The sequence below is a fragment of the Vidua macroura genome, chromosome 10 (genome assembly GCF_024509145.1).
Source record: "Vidua macroura isolate BioBank_ID:100142 chromosome 10, ASM2450914v1, whole genome shotgun sequence".
Lineage (NCBI taxonomy): Eukaryota > Metazoa > Chordata > Aves > Passeriformes > Viduidae > Vidua > Vidua macroura.
In genome coordinates, this window is record NC_071580.1 from 15,280,699 (window position 1) to 15,299,108 (window position 18,410).

General features: G+C 40.0%; 1 protein-coding gene across 14 annotated transcripts in view; it reads left to right on the forward strand.

Moving 5' to 3' along the window:
* Positions 1-79: 79 nt before the first annotated feature.
* TRIP12 (thyroid hormone receptor interactor 12) overlaps positions 80-18,410 on the forward strand; it is an 80,083-nt gene continuing 61,752 nt past the window's right edge. For 6 of the 14 annotated variants that reach the window (XM_053986506.1, XM_053986515.1, XM_053986517.1 and 3 more), the window contains exon 1: positions 9,113-9,331. The gene's annotated coding sequence lies outside the window, so the exon portion shown is untranslated. Of the gene's footprint in view, positions 164-394; positions 511-678; positions 749-3,024; positions 3,050-9,112; positions 9,332-15,793; positions 15,949-18,410 lie in introns of those variants that run through there. The other 8 variants (XM_053986512.1, XM_053986509.1, XM_053986510.1 and 5 more) reach the window with 7 other exon arrangements.

An 18,410-nucleotide genomic window follows, 5' to 3' on the forward strand; every position in this document is an offset into this window, starting at 1 on the left:
ACATCGCGCGGGGTCACCGCTAGCCCGGCCCCCTCTTAAAGGAGCAGCCGCGGCGGCCCCGCGGTGCCGGGCAGGGTCTGACCCCCGCCGCCGGTACCACCAGCGACCCGCGGCCCGGCCGCCCCCTGGCCGCCCCGAGGGGGGACATTCCCGCGGACCCGAGGTGACGACCCCGGCGGAGGGATACCGACCGCCGCCAGCGGCTCCGCCGAGCGCAGCGAGCGGGCCGCGCTCCGGGCCGCGGCGGGGGCTGCGCGGGGGGCGGTGGCCGGGGCAGGGGCCGCCCGCCGGCCCGGGGCGCGCGCGGGCCCCGGCGGGGCCCCGGCGCCAGGAGAAAGTAGTCCCGCGGCCTCCCCCTCGCGCCGCTGGAAGGGGTTCGGCGGCGGAGGCGGCGGACGAGGCGTCGCTCGGTGCTGCGGCTTCAGCTGATAATTGAAGGGAAGCGAGGCGGCTGCTGCCGGGAGGAGGGAGGCACGGAGCGTCTGCGGAGGCCGCACCGGGACAAACTAGGTACCCGGGGCCCCTCCGCTCGGTCGGGGGGCGCCGGGGAGGCGGGCGCGGGGCGACGGGGCGCTCGCCGGGCCCCTCGGCGACTCCGGGCCGGGCCTGTTGTGTCATCCTGGCATTAGCCGAGCTGCCCTTCCTGGCGGCCCGGGGCAGGGGGAGGGGAGCGGCGCCATCCCGGAGCATTGTTGCAGATGGGGGTGGGGGGGCGAAAGGGAGCCGGGAACGACGCGACGCCGCGCTGGTGAGTGTGTGGGGCGGCCCGGAGGGGTGGAATGGGGCCCTCGCCGTGGAGGGAAGGGGTGGAAACGGAGCTGACAAAATGGCCAGGCGGTCCCCGAGCCCACTGCAGGGGCATCCCTCGCCCCCCCTACCCCGGGCAGGGGTGCCGGGGGCCACCTGGCCTTTCCCGGGCCGCCTGGTGGGGCGGGGGGCGGCAGCGCGGCCGCCCCTTGGCGGGCCCGATGTGGCTGCTGATACAAAAGGGCAGTGTCAGTGTTGACACTGCCGTGCCGATTTCGATGCCCTTCCATGTCTTCCCTCCCCCACTCCGCTTGGCCCCCTTTTCCTTAGTGGTCCCTTCTTTCCCACCCCCTCTTTTATTTTTCCCCCCCTCTAAAGAAACTAGGGAATATCTTAAAGGAAAAAAACAGCAATTTCTTTTTCTTTCCCTCCTGCCCAGCTCGGTAAAAATGCTAAACAATCGGCCGACGTCCATATTTCACAAGCTTTTTTGGGGGGAGGAAGAAGGTGGGCAGAAAACGGAGGCGCCCGTGGGGTCGGAGTCACAAAGCTGGCTGCCCACGAAAGGGATTATTTTCGCAGCTAAATGTTTTCGAGCTGATGTTTTTCTTGTTTTCAGTCAAGAAGCAAGTTGCCTGGTCTTTGCGTTTGCTTGCATAATGCGTCGTACTTGGAGGCTGATCAAACGCTGGGTTCTGCCTTTCCTGCCTGGCTCTTCCTCCTTCCCTTTTCCCGGGGGGCTGGGTCGTGGGACAAGTTGGAGGGGGCTGGTGGCGCTGGGGCTCCCGGCCGCTGCCCCGGTGATCCGGGGAAGGGAAGGAACCGAGGCCGGGGCTCTCGCCAGACCTGCAGGCCTGTCTTCCTGTGTCCAACTTTTTTATTGTTCCCCCTTCCCCCTTCCGAGTGCACGGGCTCTCCGGCAGGCGGGGGTTTGCACGGCTCGGGAGTCCCAAAGTCTAGACGGGGAACCGGAAAATAATAGGGGAAAGAATGGAAAGTTATGTCAAGGGCTTTGGGGGGAAAACATCGACGTATCGAACAAAGGTCCTGCCTGTGTTGGAGAGAGAGGCCTGCATGTGAGGCCTGATTGTGTCGCATTTACACACGGGGAAGAAATGAGTGCTTGGTACTGGCCTAAATTTATTCTGTAAGTCTGGCATGGAACTTAAGAACGCTTTCAGAGTGTGTGTAGTTTGTTTTGGGAGAGTTTTTATTATGTGTAGCAATCCAGTAATAATTTTTATTTTAAATCCTTTTTTCCCCCCTAAAAAGACAGATCAGGTTTTTTTTTTTTTTTCTTCCTGCCTTGTTCAGCAGAAATAATAATGATTCAGAGCTTCTAACACTGTAATACAAAACTTAGACTAACTTCCACAGTTCGTGTTGCATGTATTACGAATTTTGAGTTTCCTGGTGTTTTAAAGGCTGCCATAAAGAGTAGTTGAATAGTTACCATCTGATAAATTTGAAGTACATCTATCATATGAGAAAGAAGAGGAATTCTGAGCACTTAAATTAATTTTTCAAGATTTTCTTGTGGGAACTGACACTGTGGATATACTTTTGTAAGACTTTAAAAACTAGCAAGCATTCCTGTGATTATTTCTGTTTATCTCTGGTGTAGTCTCTTCTTTTCAGTTCTCCTTCTTCCACTCTCAAAACTAGAGTTCTAATTGTACAGGGTTGGGGTTTTGGTTTGGGTTTTTTTAATTTTAAATTAAAAAAAAAATATTTTTTTGGTATTTGATGTCTGAGGTTTCTGAGATTTATTAAGATTTTCGTTAAGCTAAAAGTTTTTAAACAAGTTGTATTTTATGTATGTAAAAATCTACATAATGGGCATGAAAGCACGATGAAAGTTAACTGTAGCTTTCTATTTTCTGGTAGTCTACTTAATAAATATCTATAGGAGTTAAATGTATATTACGAAAATACTAGTATTTCAGTTTTTGCAGCTGATATTTTAACAAAATATGTTGTATTTGAGCTAAGACATTTAAAAACAGTGGTCTGGTGAATAAATTCTGAAAATAATGGTTAAAGTTTTTTGGCAATATACATGTTTTTAACTTGTAACAGTTTCTCTATTTGTAAAATGCAGCTGATTGTGAGCAGCTCTGTTCTTTTGATCTTAAATGCAAAGATGTTTTTAAATTTTATTGTTTAGTGTATCTTATTGTTGTGTTAGAAATACAGGTGACCAGGTTTTTTTTTTCCTTTCTTAGGGTCTCTTTCTGAGAAAAATGACTAGTAAACTTGATTTAACAACTTTTAAGTCTTCAGTCTCCAGATGGTTGCATAGGTAGGAACCTAAACATGTCTTAGCTGTTAGTAGAAAGATTGTAGGTCATCCACAGTGTGACATTACTGCTTATTAATATAGCAGATCTACTTCAGTAGGAGTGCCAACCTGTTGAGTAAGAGCTTATGAAAATGGAGTCTTTTGATGTCTTGCAAAAGTTTTTCAGGTCAAAGTGACCATTAGGGGAAATATTCTGCATCTTCCCAGTAAATGAATAATCAAAGCAGTCATTCCTAATCAGGAATCATGCACAAGTTTTTGTGGTTTTTTTTTTTTTTTTTTTTTTAGTTTTCCTTTTTGTATTGTACTTTGACTGTCCTCAAATCCAGAGTGTAAATATTACAGAAAAAAACTGTAATGAAAACTTGTTCTTATAAAATCATTCCTAAATTTGAAGTCTAAAGCTGTAGGTGACAATAGCACTATTCCTTCTGCAGCAGCGTAGCAAAAATAAAATGCATTTGTCTTTAATGCCATCAGTGGAGACATGATCAATTTCCATGTGGATCCTTACATCACTGACACGTCCAGTTACTCTGCAGCAGTCCAGAAGCATAACCTGACTAAACTCCTTTCATTTCTAAGTGATGAAGAAGAAGTTAGGAAAGTTAGTGAGTAAAGTACATGTTGGTACCTAATTTGCAGCTAAATGAATCTCAGCTGTGTTAATCTTGTATTTACAGGCCATGCTATTTTCTAACAAACTAGTTGGTAAGCATCATGTGGAACACTTTGGATCATGGATCTGTCTTTTGTCACACTCGGGCTAAATTTTTGTGACAAAGTATAATCAAATACTGAAATACAACATGGTGAACTGTGGCATTGCCAAAAACTTAACCCAGAATCTTTCTGGGATCTCCCGTTGGCCTGTTGGATGATCAGTGTCCTGTTCATCACCTGTCAAATTAGTAACACTCCCTATAAAGCACTTTGTTGACTCTGTTATGCTCTTTTCATCAAGGTGTCACTGCCCCATTCAGTACTGACTCTGAAGGTAGTAGCACATTGGATTTTTTTTTTTTTTTGATAGAGTAACATATTAGCTTTGGGTGAGTATGCTTAGTTTTCTGAAGAAGTAATATTTTGAATGTGCTCTTAATATTTTAATCACTACATAGTATCACAGCACATTTATGGGAGTATGTGAAGCAACTTCTTGCTGAGGGTTTCCATAGCTCAGTTTTTAACTTAGGACATGAGGTTGGTAACTGCAAAACAAAGTCATATTAACTTTTTTCCTTCATGTATTTTTTTTCAATTTATATGAAATAAAGCAATTCTCAAGGAGCAAAACTATTTTCAGAGTTCTAAGTGGTGAGCAATAATGAAAAAAATGCTTGTATGTAGCCACTTGTCTCAGGATCATTTTTTTTTTAACAAAACAGTTGCTGAATTCATGTTTTAAAGTTATCTTCTGTAAATAAAGAAATTTTAGCTACCTATCAAATGTACAATGTCTGTGGAGGACAGGGCTAAGTCAACTGGCTTCTCCTGCCTGCTTTCAGATACCAGCAATGGTTGCTTTAGTACGAAGTTCAGTTTGAGAAGCAATTGTTCTCCTAATCCTGCCATCAAGTTGGTAGAGTCCAACTGTGTAAATATGCATATTCTCCTTCAATTCTGTCTGGCAGCCAGGGTTCAAGTGCACAGAACCAATCAGTTTACTCTCCTTGTCTATGATGATGCTTGTCTTGCGAGGTACTGACTGCTGCCAGTCAAAGTTGACTCATGAAGGTACTTGGTACAAATATGGCAGCAAACTGCCCTGAAAGCAGTAGATGGTCAACTCTGTAAGGAAAAATGGAAATATTGTTTTCGTACAGGAGAAACTGAAAACTTAGGTGTATTATCAAAAAAGTTAATCATGATGGTTTAATATTGGACTTAAATATTGAAGATGCATGAGAAATACTAGCAATGATGTTCAAGCCATGGTTACCTTCGGTTGCTCCAGAAAAGTCAAAAGTCTCTCTTGTAAGGATTCATACATTAAGCCTATTTGGAAAGTTTGGAAACCTCAGGAAGTTACTTGGCCCTTCTCACAGTTGACTTCTTATACCCTTGAATAGTTTTTCATTGATTACAGCCTGATGAAAAGAGGTCCCTTTTCTGACATGATAAGAAAGGAGAAAAACTGCCAAACCTTACAAACATACAATGGTATGCTCGGAGAAGAAACTGGAATGATTCTATCAGTGTGCAGTAATACTATGCTGGCTCATGGACTGGAGGGGAAAATCTCATTTTCTCAAGTGTTTTCCGTATGATTTGTTTTGATAGTGTCCACAAAAAGTGCACATGCCTAACTGCAGAGTTCTGATCGTCATGAAAGGTATGAAAGAGTCTGAGTCATCTTCTGGAATGTGAACCTTGAGTTGTAGGGAGCAATTTGGTGTTTCAAATTGGAAGCTGAGGTCCCTTTTTGAATAAGATGGGGTTTTTTAGGCTCTGAAAGGCAAGGTATATTTCACATTTGTTCTGCTTTCACAGCAACTTGTTGCTGACAACTTGTGTTCTGTTGCATGAAGTCCAAATAACTAAGCATAGTGTAAAGAAGGGCACATAGTTCCTAGACTTTTATAAAGCCGGAAATAAAAGAATACAAGCATGTTCTTTGTTCTCTTGTGTATGTATGGGTTTTTTTTGGGAACAAAAGCGTTAAACTTTCAGGAGGCTGTCAAGCCCTGAGATGGGCATTAGACATAATACTGGCAGTGTGCACCTTTTTTGGTTTTGTAGTTGGCTGTTTGAAGCATGGTTAATACCAATGTTTATTAATGCAGAGCAGTAACTAATTTTTTACCTTGATTTTCAGGTGTAGCGTTTAATAGTAAAACTTACGAAAACTAGGTCTGTGACAAACTCATGCCCCAAGGTAACTAGGTGTAGATTTAGCTATGTTTGCTTTTAGAAAGCATGTATGCTGTTCTGTTCTCCCTCATTTTTCTCCACATCTGTCTTGCCTTACTTTGAGCTCTTGATAGTTTGTCTTGCCAGCTCTGGGTAGGAGAAATGATCTCTCTGTACGTGGGCTTTTATATGCTTGAAGTCTGTTCTGTAGCTCTGCTCTAGTCCAAGACCACTTAGATTCAAAAGTACAGGTAAATAAGTGTGGAAATCAAAAATACAATTTTGTATAGTATCTTCTGTGTTGAAAACATTGAGGTTTTTGGGATCAGGAGCACCATAAATGAGTTGAGGCACCAAAAAGGGAAAGATGGAAACAATGCATAGTAACACTAGTCAGGGTGGACTCTGATATCCCCCATGCCTGCCCTCCTCCCCCTTCCCTCCAGCCCTAAAGAAAAGGAAAAACACACACCTGCATCCCACCCACTCATTAAGGGACTTGAATTACATGTCCTTGATACTTGTATAATGATTAGTTGCTTACTTAAACTCCTGCAGTTAGTGAGGAGAAGCTCTCTTTGCATTATATATGCCTTTGTGGAATATGTGGTAGATGTGTGTTTTTGGACAAGGTAATATTGTAAGATGTGGTTAATGACAGGGCTAGAGGATGGCATCTTATCCAAGTTAATAATGTTCTGTGTCTTCTAATGTCAAATCCCTTATGTAATTTGCTTATTCAGTGTAGGGAGTGTCCTGTCCTGGAAGGTGTGTGCAGTGTAACTGAATCTTCTGATCACAGGTGAGATGTGGCTGTGCATTTAAAGAGGACAAATGAAGGAAGTAACTGAGGGTGCATATTAATAGACTGTATGCTGAATTTAAACTTGGAACTCTGTCTTCCTTAGAGAGTGTTTTCTTCCTCTTTATTTTGGGGCTACTTTTTATTTATAATCAACTTACTGACTGCAAACTGTAATTTCACTTATATTGAGCTTTGCAGTTGTTTCAGGTGTGATGGCTTGATGAACTTACCCATTGTACAGAGGTGAGGGGAAGGTAAGAAATAGCTCAGCTGAACAAGGACAGCAGACAGTCATAAGCTGTGTCAGTAAGCCTGAGTGAACAGCACCTGAGAAGCAGGTACATAGCCAGGTAGGTACACATGAGATCTTTAAGTTAAACAGCTGGAGATGACACAATTTCAGCTAAATCTCATTTAAAGAAAGGGATGGAAGCCGCATAACTTCAGCAAACTTCAAGCCATAATTTCAAGTGTTACGGCTTGTACTTTAAAGATCTGCTGCAGTCTATTCTACAGTGTTTTTCAAGTTTATATGATGACAGTGGATGCTGCCATATCTTACTCTGGTAATATTCTGCCTGTTGTATTTAGCAGATAATAGTCTACAATAAAAGACTGGTAATAAAAATTAAGACTTGAATTATACTATAAGTCTGTGGATTAAAGAAGTTAGTTTCACTCTCTTACTCAGTTACAGGAAGCTTGGCAGAAGAACAGATACATTCCTTTGCCAAAAGTAAGATAGAGGAAATTTGACAAACACGTATTTCCTATGGCATCTCTTAAGTTGGTATAGTTCTGCTGTATATTTGTAGACTTGCAAATGAACATAGGCATGCTGGATACTTGACTCTTGACAGCCCCTCAGAACTTTAACCAGCACTTTGTAACTGGAATTGGAACAAGCATGTTAAGGGAAATGCCATTGCACACCTCAGTCTGCACATTTAAATGCTTCATTGAGTGGGTAGAAAGTGAGCTCTCTTCAGATTAGCTGTGAAGAGGAAAGATGAATTTTGTGAAATTTATGATGTGAAGGAATGGTACCACTTTAATGCCTTCTGTTAATGTTGACATATTTGAGCACTATGGACATACTGGGGTTGTTTTTTTTAATAGTTTAGAGGTTCTTGATGTATTATCCAACTCAAACCAGAGTTGGAACAGAATGTGCACTGAAAATTCCAACTTTATTGTGCTTTATGGAGAGGAACTCAAGTAAGCTAGAACCTGAGAACTTTATAATTAAAAACTGGGGGTAAATAGGAATGTAGTGATGAGTTAATTTTTGGGAATACACTTAAACTAAATACAAAGTTGCCTATGAGACTCCACTGAAGTGACAGGCCAAGTAATCTCGATCTGTCACTTTCAAAATACAATGCAGTGACCATACTTGTTGCTATGCTTTATGGCTTCCAGAGGTTGCCTGGAGTATATTCCCTGTAAGCTTTTCCTCTGTCACAGACTTAGCCAAAAGCTGTTAAAACTATTGTAATTTAAATAAAATAGTTTCCTATTAAATAACAAGGCAATGGATAAACAGTTGTATCATCTGTTTTTCAAAACTTCTTCATTAATTTATTTTATTCAGATGAAATCTTGGGCTTATATCAGATTGAGATCTCACACTTGAATGCAAACTGTGATTCTTGTTGGTAGTACCTGTAGTGCTATCAGGAACACTCAACTCCCTCGACCTGTTCTCAGCCGTCTGCCTGTGCTAAACTGGTGTTGCTTCTGTTTGTGGCATCTGTTTGTTGGTTTCACATCTACTTTGCAATTACTGGAAACTATTAGGACTCATCTATACTATTATTTTAATTAATTAATTTTAATTGAAATAATTTTTATCCTATTTTAGTGGTGTTGGAGCATCTTAAAAACTTTTATTGGAAGTAAGCCATGTAGATTGCTCTGCATTACCAAGTTGTATAGTGTGTCTTAATTTAAAAGCTGTTCCCCTTCAGCTAAGAAATGGTTTCTTCCTTAGTCTCACAGATTTGCAATACTGTTTTCCTTCACCAAGATGATGTCAGGCTGCTTGGAAAGTCAGCTCAGTAAGATGGCAAATCAAAACCAGACAGCAGGTGATAGTGCTAATTGATCTAACAGCAGCGTTCAATTAGATTTTGACTTTCTCTGTTGTGTAACCCACTCTGAAACATCAGTTGAGTTGAATGTTAGCAACTCGGTTACAAAACTTTCTCTGTTGCACTTTCATAGGACTCTTATGTTTTTTGTCTGGTAGTTTGACATGGAACTCTTTCCACAAATGGAATAACTGGTTTGGTTTTTGGAATATATTAACTTTGGCAAGTTTCCGCCCCTCCTTCCTTCCCCCCCCCCCCCCCCCCCCCCCATGTGGCAGATATCAAACATGAACATATGGGCACAGAGTGACACAGCAATAGAAGGATCAAGCTGGATAAACAACCTCTGCACAGACTAACCCTATCCAAAAGTGTGGTATATGGTTTGTGGTTTTTTATTTTTAAATCCTAGAACTTGCTGCTTACTGCAATGACTTGCTTTATGTAGGGCTGTCTTCTGCCTCCCTCCTCTTCCCCAGGAGAAGGTGTGGGGACAAGTTTTCTCTCTTCAGTCATAACAGAGCTTCAGTGGTAGGTACCATGGGACAAGAAGGACAGTAGTAAAAGCTTCTCAAATTTTAGATATTAGAAGTGTTGGCTTCTTTGCACTGTCTTCTCTGACTTCTTACACCTTCTGAGAAAGGGGTGTAAGAATGCATAGCAAGATAAGTAAGAACAATAGCAAGAATGATGTTCTAGTTACTTCCTTAGCCAAAAGATCCAAAGAGGGTACTAGTTTTTTGTAGGAACTGAGCCTTGAAAGAGATTTTGTACCTGAGCATCATGAGCATCTCCTCTCTCTGGTGGGCATAGTAGGACAACAGAACTTGTTAGTTTTCTGTAAGGACAATGAAGACTCTCTCTGGGAGTAGGCTTAGTAATAAACCTCATACTTGCATTTTTAATTCTTCAGTCCTCCTGGGATATTCTTTCAGCATGTCATGTCTCAAAATTTAGGATCATCTAATTTCCAGCCTGAAAGATTCTCTTTAACTGTTGCCTGCTAACTGTATCAATACTATCCACTCTTTATTTTCTTCTGTTGATGTTTTGATCTTAGCACTTACTGAAAGTATTTACAACCTTGTTGCCAGGCTAAGCAATACAGGTTTTATTAGTTAACTTTAAGATCACCCTTCTGGTTTTCAGTGGGAATTCATGTCTCTTGACAAAGGCCCACTGTGATAGGGTAGAGTATTTCAGATAAACACTGTTTTTGCAAAAGCACTGAGAATTCTAAGTTACTTGATAATGGTGCATACACCAAAGCATTGGTTCCTCTTCCACACCTCCTCTCCCATTCCCCTCCAGCATCACTCTGGGAGGAACTGGAACATGCTGACAGGGTTTGGCTTACAGAAAATGCTTTTTGGGTTCAGTACTGAAGTACAGCAACTCCATATTGAGTGGTAATATTGTACTTCATAGCATTGCAAGTGTCTCTTCAGAATAATTTACTGTTCCATATTTTGATATATCCTTACTATTTTGGGAGAGGAGAGAAAAGGGGACTTGCAGATTTTGATCATTTTGGAAAAAGGGGAGTTTTAAGGGATCAGCTCTGTGTTTAGATAACCATATCACCTGTGTAGTTATTTGGAAATAAGCAAGGCTGTAATAAAAGCTTTCATCTTAGTTCATAGTTTTCTTCTATGGGTAATAGTCTTCCATCATTATAAATACTTTCTGTTAAATTTTTGCAATGATGCAATCTGTTTGGATGCTACTTAACAGCAATTTAAACAGTCTTGGGTTTAACAAAACAGAAATAAAATGTGAATGACCTCTGTTCTGTGAGCCAGGAAACAGTAACAAGTGCCCAGAGTTCTGCTGTCAAAAACCAAAATCTTTTACTTCTGGAGTCTGTTGATGTCCTGTCATTACTGAAGTATGATTTCAAGAACTAATGCCATTACAAGTTGAACATTATTGCCTGCATTCAAGTGTTAAAAGTGTTTAAGCACCCACAGCTTACAGAGGCACTATTTTCCAGTTATTTTTCAAAACCTTGGGCCTTTGACTGCGCATTCAGAGTTTTTGTGAATGTTTTAAGTCCAGCTATGTTTGAATGGTAGAATATTCTTTCTTGAGTGTGTTTGCTGTAATGCAGCTTTGAAGCCCACTGGGTGGAAGCTGTAGTCCTCATCAGAAAGTACATTTTGCTAAACTTTGAAACTTTGGTTCAGTGAGAATGTCTATCTACATAAGTTCATAGGGTAAACAAATACAATGTCATGGCACTACTGACACATGGAAGGAAGGTAGACTGTCCTGTGAAAAGTATTTGAAAAAAATAGACTTTGTCTCTCAGGAAAGGAGAAGGCCTATTCCTGGAAATACAGTCAGCACTAAGGGTATGTCTTTAAATAGTAATTTTGTTTTTTAAAGCAAAGAGACAGTTCTTCCTTACTGTATTTTTTGTACCACTTTAGGCTGGAGGACTTTAAATACCTGATTTCTGTGTAAAATACCTAGTTGTCAGCTAAAGGCCCATTTAAGGAGGAGAAAAAGTGAAGTGCAAAAGAATGTACAAGTGTTCAGTTTTCATACCACTGATTCTAGCTTTGTTGTCATAAATGTTACAGCTATACAAGGAGAGATAGTTCTCAGGCATTCTAAAGATGTTAACCTGCCATATACCTGTCATATACCAGGCATTCTAAAGATGTTAACCTGCCATGCCTAAGCTTTGAACGACTGAGTCAAGGAATTAAAGAACTCAGAGTTTTGTGCCTATGGATTGAGGAATGGTGCTCAGAGATTACTGAGTGTGACAAGTAGAGGAGATGCAAGCTACTGTATTTCCTCAAATTTTCACCTAGCCCTGTGAGATGTAGCTGAGTCAGGGCTTGTGAACCCTTATCCTTGCTTTGTGTATATGATCTACCTGGTTAAAAAGCCTACTTCAGAAGGAGTTGGGCTTTCTGTTGACAACATCAAATGCAGGATGTGACTAGTGCAAGCCCAGACCTGTGGCAGTTAGAAGCAGCAGCTCAACCTGTGGCAGCTAGAAGCAGCAGCTCAACCTATGGCAGAATATAGTGATTTAAATGTCTAAGTTTAGCTTAGATGCATCCAAAAGCAGGGTAGTTTGTTACTACTTAATAGTGTTCCAGGTTATGACAACAAACTAGAAATGCATTTACTCTGGGGTGTGTTTGCTCTATTGTTGGGAAGGTTGGTGGTCCAGCTTTGAAGTGGGAATAACTTGAAAATACAAATTTGTGACTGGCTATCATTTAAACTGTTTTGTTCTTTGTACTTGAATAGACTGGAGTAGTGTTTGTGCTAGGAGAGTGGAGGAGAAGCTGATGTAATTTCAAGTTGCCTCATCAGAATTTGAAAAGTTTAACTTGTGACAGTTGGTGATGGATCAAAATGTCAGGTTTTAAATTGTCTAGGTCAACTTTTACAGATGCAATTTATATTTTTGACCAACTGCCTAAGTTTCATGTGCTAAATTTTAACATGAAAATGGTTGGCACTGGCATAATAGTGAAGCTTATGATTGTACTCTATCCCCATACCCTCTGAGGTGTGTGTAACTTTGGATAAAAACATGTAATAGTTATAAACTACCTTCTGTTTATGTATATGGTAGAGGTAGAAACTACCCAAGACTTTCATGTAGCTTTGGATTAGAGCAACTAATTTGCCTTCCTATTTTATCTAGGTGACTATATTTACTAGGATGTCTCTCAAGAAATGCAGTTGGGATTTTTAGCTTCCATCAGTACTTGGTATTCTTTGAGAGATATAATGGAGCTCAGCTGAGCAGCTGCATAGTGCAGACTCACAGCTCTAATGCCCTCAAGTCTGGCCTGTTTGTTTTCTTTCCTTAGTCTGTGCTGTAACTTCAGTAGTGAGTTAAATATTGTATGAAGAGTATAAGGAAGTGTAATCACCACTAAGTTTAGAATTAATGGAGTTACAAAAAAACCCAAAAAAACAAGTAGGTGTTTGGCTCAGAACGTCTGTCATACTTGAATATGTACTGAATATTTATGCTGTCATTTTAATCTAAAAAGTATCCATTATAAAACACAGACTGTGATGCCACATCTGAAATGTTTTCCTTGAAAATGAAAAAGTACTTCTGACACTTTCAGGCTCTTATCATGCAACTGTTTAATATAATAAACAGTACCATGTTAGTAATATGTTAGTGGCATATTCTGCCCTTGATGTAAGAAAAAAACAACTATAGGATTCTGTTTTGGAAATTCTGTGTTAGATGCTTTATATCCTCCACTTTCTACCAAAATAGACATTTAATAGGAAATAGTTTCAATTAGTTTTTCACAGATAACTGCATGTTTGGAGAGCTGTGTTTTCATCAGCTTTCGATTATGTGGAAAAGGTTTGTGTTGGACAGATCAGGCTGTTTTCAAATAACAGTACATGATGTCTGTGTCCCAAAACTGGTCTGTCAAGGGAGCCTTTAAATATAAAGTAAATGTACAGATAAATTTTGAATAGCATAGAATAAAGACCTAAAGTCAGTGCAATAATTTGGCATCTTTGGTATCTAATAGGGGTTGAGGTGCTCTCCTTAGTACTTCATCCCAGTAGTTGATGGGAGAAAAGATGTATTTCCAAGACATGACATTGGGAAATTGAGGTGTTAGATACTGGGATTACTAGAATGCTTTTTTGCTCATTAATCATATGGGGGATGAGGATGTGCATGCTCCCAACTGTCTTTGGTTTGCAAAACAGATTGAAGAGAAGAGAGGCTGTAGCCTTTAGGAAATATGTACATTTTACCTGTGGTATGTAGGATACTGTGCAGAGGGAAGGGAAGAAACTGGGCTCGTTCTTCTTCTGTGCACGGGAGAAGGAAGAAACTGGCTCACTTCCAGATATTTTCTGTCTTTCTTTACAAACCTGTCTACTTCATATTCTTTTAGCTTTCCCTGAAGCCACTCCATTCCCTGTATGTTTTTTACTAAAGTGTTGTAAAGAGTTATTTTATCTTGCACCATGATGAAGCTGCTCTCTCCAGTTAAATATCCTTTTGTCTTCCTTACTAGTGCATTTTATTAAATGGCTTATAAGAGGATGAGAGTAAATAGGATGATGTGGAGTAGTTCTGGAGTGTCTCATGGGTATTCTTAAAAGAAAAAAAAAAAGCCCCAGACCAGAAAGACAAGAGATCTTGCATGGGAGTTGAGTGAACTTTGCTTCCAGTTCAGTGTCATATTACCAGTATGGTATTATTTTCATGTTTGCAAAAATGTGTTTTAGGAGTGTAGCAAGATGGATGCATTGCTTAGCTTACATCATATACATCTAAATTGATGTATACACAAAGCACTTAGGAGAAACACTGTCTTCCTTTCCTCTCTTTCCTCTCCACCGTATTCTTTTTTGGTCCTAGACAAGGCCAAAAGTATTGTGTTGTTTTGCAGGGCAGTAGGTTGTAGGTTTGCTCATAAAGCATAGTTAATCATTAGTGTTGGATGAAAGGTCACCAGCATAGGAGACAACTCTTTGAGTATTCTGATTGGGTCACAGAGCAAATTGCAAGAGCAAAGGCTTATCAAACCAGCTATTGTAATATCTTCTTAAATAATCATTTTGATCAAGCTATAGAAAACAGCTCTGCTTGTTCTTTTATGAGTGTCTCAGGGTGGTGAAGAGATTGTGTTCTTCTGTTATGTGTTCTGTATTCATCAGAGAGCAGCAGTTTAGCTGGAAGGTAACAAAAAGCCTTGAACAGATTTGGGCAGTACCTATTGGAACATTTTGTTGTCAGAAAGTAAGGAGCCTTTCTTCCAGCCCTGATGTGATTGACTATTGACAAGAAATTCAGACTTTGACAAACCTGGCCATGCTAGGACCCTAGGAAAAACACCTCATTAGTGTTAACTTGTTAGTCTTGTGAGCTGTAACATATGGGCATAGTTACAGTTGTTCTTGTTCAAGGAAAGTGTGTGGGTAGCCTGGGAAAGATGAAGTAAAAATCATTGGTGAGGTAAAGCAGAAAAATGTCCTAGTGGTACTTGCACATAAGGGAAGGAGGAGAGGAATTTGTAGCAGACTTTCTTGGTGTGTATTCGGTGATGCCGAGTTCTTGTTTAGCTTAAAACTAAGACTAAATCTAGCATCTTGCTAAAAAGCACTTCAGAGAGCTCTAATATTTAGTCAGCATCAAGCACAGCACCTTGTTCCCACAACATTCTCTTGATTTACTTGTGAAGTGCTGAGAAGGTGTAAATGTGCAGAGTGGTGTAGACACTTGTCAAAAAAGCATGCCATAAAGTTATTTAATTCATTCATAAAACTGTGTCTTCTGACAACTTTTTCCATGACTGTAAAAGTTTGAACCTTCCTTAAATACAATTGTGGGACCTATACTGTATATTGTTCCCTGTATTTAGGCATGAAAGAATAGCTCTGAGCACTGTAAAGTCATGATCTTACAATTCATAGGATCAGTTTAAAGACAGTGTAATCCTTAGTGTTTAACAGGTGTTTCTTGGGTTGTGGCTTCGTTTTGCTCAGCTTTACCCAGAACTTCTGTTTATACAGATATTTGGTAGGCAATTTGGTTCATGATTTCATACCAGGTAAATGTCTTTAATTGTGCCTGTGTCAGTAATTTGGTATGTGTATTGGAGCTTGCTCCTAATTACATCACTCTAAGATATAATGTAAATGTATAAATTTTTTTGTGGTTGAGAGAATATGTCTCTGGCACATAATTCTAAGATGCTGCTGGTTTAAGCACTGCCCAGTTGAGAAAACTTAAATGTGTTTTAATTCTTTGTTTTTACAGTGTTCTTGTGATAGCAAAAGATCCATATGCAGATCTAGTGCTGAGGAAGCCGGAAACTTAACCTGTTTTAATTGGATTTCTTCCTCAATGACTGCAATTAAACCATTTCCCAGATTGTGTCATGTGGCGTAGGGCTCTTGCTATGCATTAGGCCTATTACCTTTTCTGTGTAGCATTTGGATGAAGTCTCTGTTCAGGAGAACAAGGAGCCAGTATGGGAAAGAAGCCTCAACAGGCATTAGTCTGAATCAGTGCTAGATATCAGTGATTAGAAAAACAACACGAAAACTCCTGAAATCCTCCTGATTTGTCCCAAACTTGTCTAAATTATATTTTGAAGATGCAAAAATCTGAGGACCCGCTCTAGGTGAGTAGAAAACAGATGAGTGCCTTCTATCTGGCCTTGGAAGCATAATTTATTTTTTGAAATTTTTGTTTTTAGCTTTGTAGTTTTCCTCTTTAAGGCATGCTGCTATTACTGAGCAGTTTTGTAAACTGGTTTAAAGCTGATGCAGGGTATTATCAAAATGAAGATCCAGTCTTCTACTTCTTTACCTTGTTTTTATAATACCCTTAGACCTGTGGTCTTGAGCTCATCTCTGGCACTTTTCTAATCCACATCTACAAGTCAACTGGCTTTTGTGTTTCTTTTTCCAGCAGTAATTTCTGTGACATCTAGTCTCTGAATTTCTTCAGTGTAGTGGCTGATTAAAGTTCTTGGCTTTTTGTTGTTGTGTTTTTTGGGTTTTTTTTTTAATTTTTTTTTTTAAATTTTTTTATTTTTTTAGGTTTTTTTTTGGGAGGGGGTTGTTTTTGTTTTTGCCTGTACCCTTCTAATTGTCTAGGAGATTGCAGAGATTATTTTGTGTTAATTTAAACTTTGTGTGACCAAACCATGTTTTACTAGTAACTGAGCTCATTAGGTCTCTCAGTAATTTAAGACAGCTTGGCAGAAGTTGATTAGGAATTTGGCAGGTCTCAGAAAACCTTCCATGCTGCAATTTGGGGCACGTATTGTCTAACAGGCTCTGCAGGTAGGACATGGCCGTGCACTATATCAGTATTTGTCTTGTGCTGTTGTGCTTGGTTTTGTTTAAGGGCTGTGTGTGCCAGATGCAGGTGAATGGCAAACTGCAAATAAGGCACCATCTGGTCTATGGCATTAGAATAAGGAAGAGGCTTGGTGTTTGAGTCGTAGGTTCTGCATTCAGACTCAGTGTTGTAAGTAAATGTGAGCTATGCAGCTCAAAGGCAGCTGGGCATTAAGCATTGGTGGTGATGGTTTTGAGTACTTCTTGGTTCACTTGCAAGAAAGTACTGAAATAAGCTGCTAAATTGAAATTTGTATAAATCACTCAGCTATTTTTTTTCTTTCTTTTCCTCTGGTAATAAATGCCTCTTTTCTGAACTTCGCCACTTGGTCTTAGCTTGACCACCTGCTTTTAGCTTGCCTTCTTTTCTGGTGGTGTCACTGACCTGTACTTCATGAAGGATTCTGTGCTTTGATTCGTGTTGTCTCACAGAAGATAAAGCTCCTCATTCAAGTAAATTCTGTCTTCTGAGTAGAGTCGTCTTCATTCTTGCCAGACAATGTGGTTTTGTGTTTGTTTTGTTTTTTAATGTTTTTTGTTATGCTGTGAAAGCTTAAACCACTGTTCTGATAGTGACAACTAAATAAGGGTTTCTAGAGAGTCTGAAATCGAAGATCATGTAAGATTTTACTTGTTGTTTATGATTTTTAATTAAAAGTCTGCAAGAAACGAAGAATTCATATCAGTTCACTTCATGTACAAACAGCATGGTTTTGGTCAGAATTTGGCTGTTGGAAGATGTGTTCTTTTCTGTTAGGGAGAGCTGCTTTTGTTTGATTTTTAAAAAGGAAAAGAACTATTATTTTCATTGTTACTACAGTTGAAACTATGCTTCTGTTAACACCTGGTAGCGGAATTGCATCCTGAGGCTCTCATATTGTAGAATTTGTCAGTATGTAACAGTTTTAAAGGTCCTGTAGAGGTGAAGTCAAGTTCTTCTTGTAGGACTGATTTGGCAGAAGAACTTTGCTCTGTGACACAAGTGTACAAAGATGAAAACTTTGGACATATTTGTTCCTCACTTTTCCTTTGTTTCCTATTGCTGTGCTAAAAGGAAAAAAGATCTATCAATAAAGATAGGAAATGTGATTCAGTACTTTGCAGCAAATTTGCAATGTTTGTGTGTGCCTGTTCTCTGTGTGGTCTAACAAATCTTTTGTGTTACTGACATGGCTTAAATACCTCTGGGCGGCTTCTGAAGCTGAGCTGTCTCTGGTTAGCTTGCAGCTATCCAGATCAGACTATTTCTTGATATAGATTGACTGGATTCTTATACTTTTGATAATCTTTATATCTCTGTAGGAAAAAAAAAATTAACTGCTGCAGAGTTGATGGAATTATGCAACAGAACTTAATGTTTAGCTGGTTAAAAAGCCAAAATAATACAGAACACTTAATTTAGAGAAACTACAGGTGTTGTAAACATGAAAATATTTTCTTGAAGCTTTGAGTCTTGGCTCTCTGCCGCAGTGAGAGCATTCCCTTCCTTTGTTAATAAATTCAAGTCAAATCATACAGTAGAGGAAAACTTACACTGAACTAGTTTGGACAAGTTATGAATGGTGACATGGAAAAGTATCAAATTTAGTTTATTTGGAGAAGAATAACTTTAATATTTTAATTTTTTTACAAGGGCAAATTCTTTGAATGAAGTAGTGAGTAAATGTTCCAGGAGATTATTTTTATAGTTAACTCTATTACTCGTGCACTCAAAACCAAAAGGAATAGTAGCTATTGA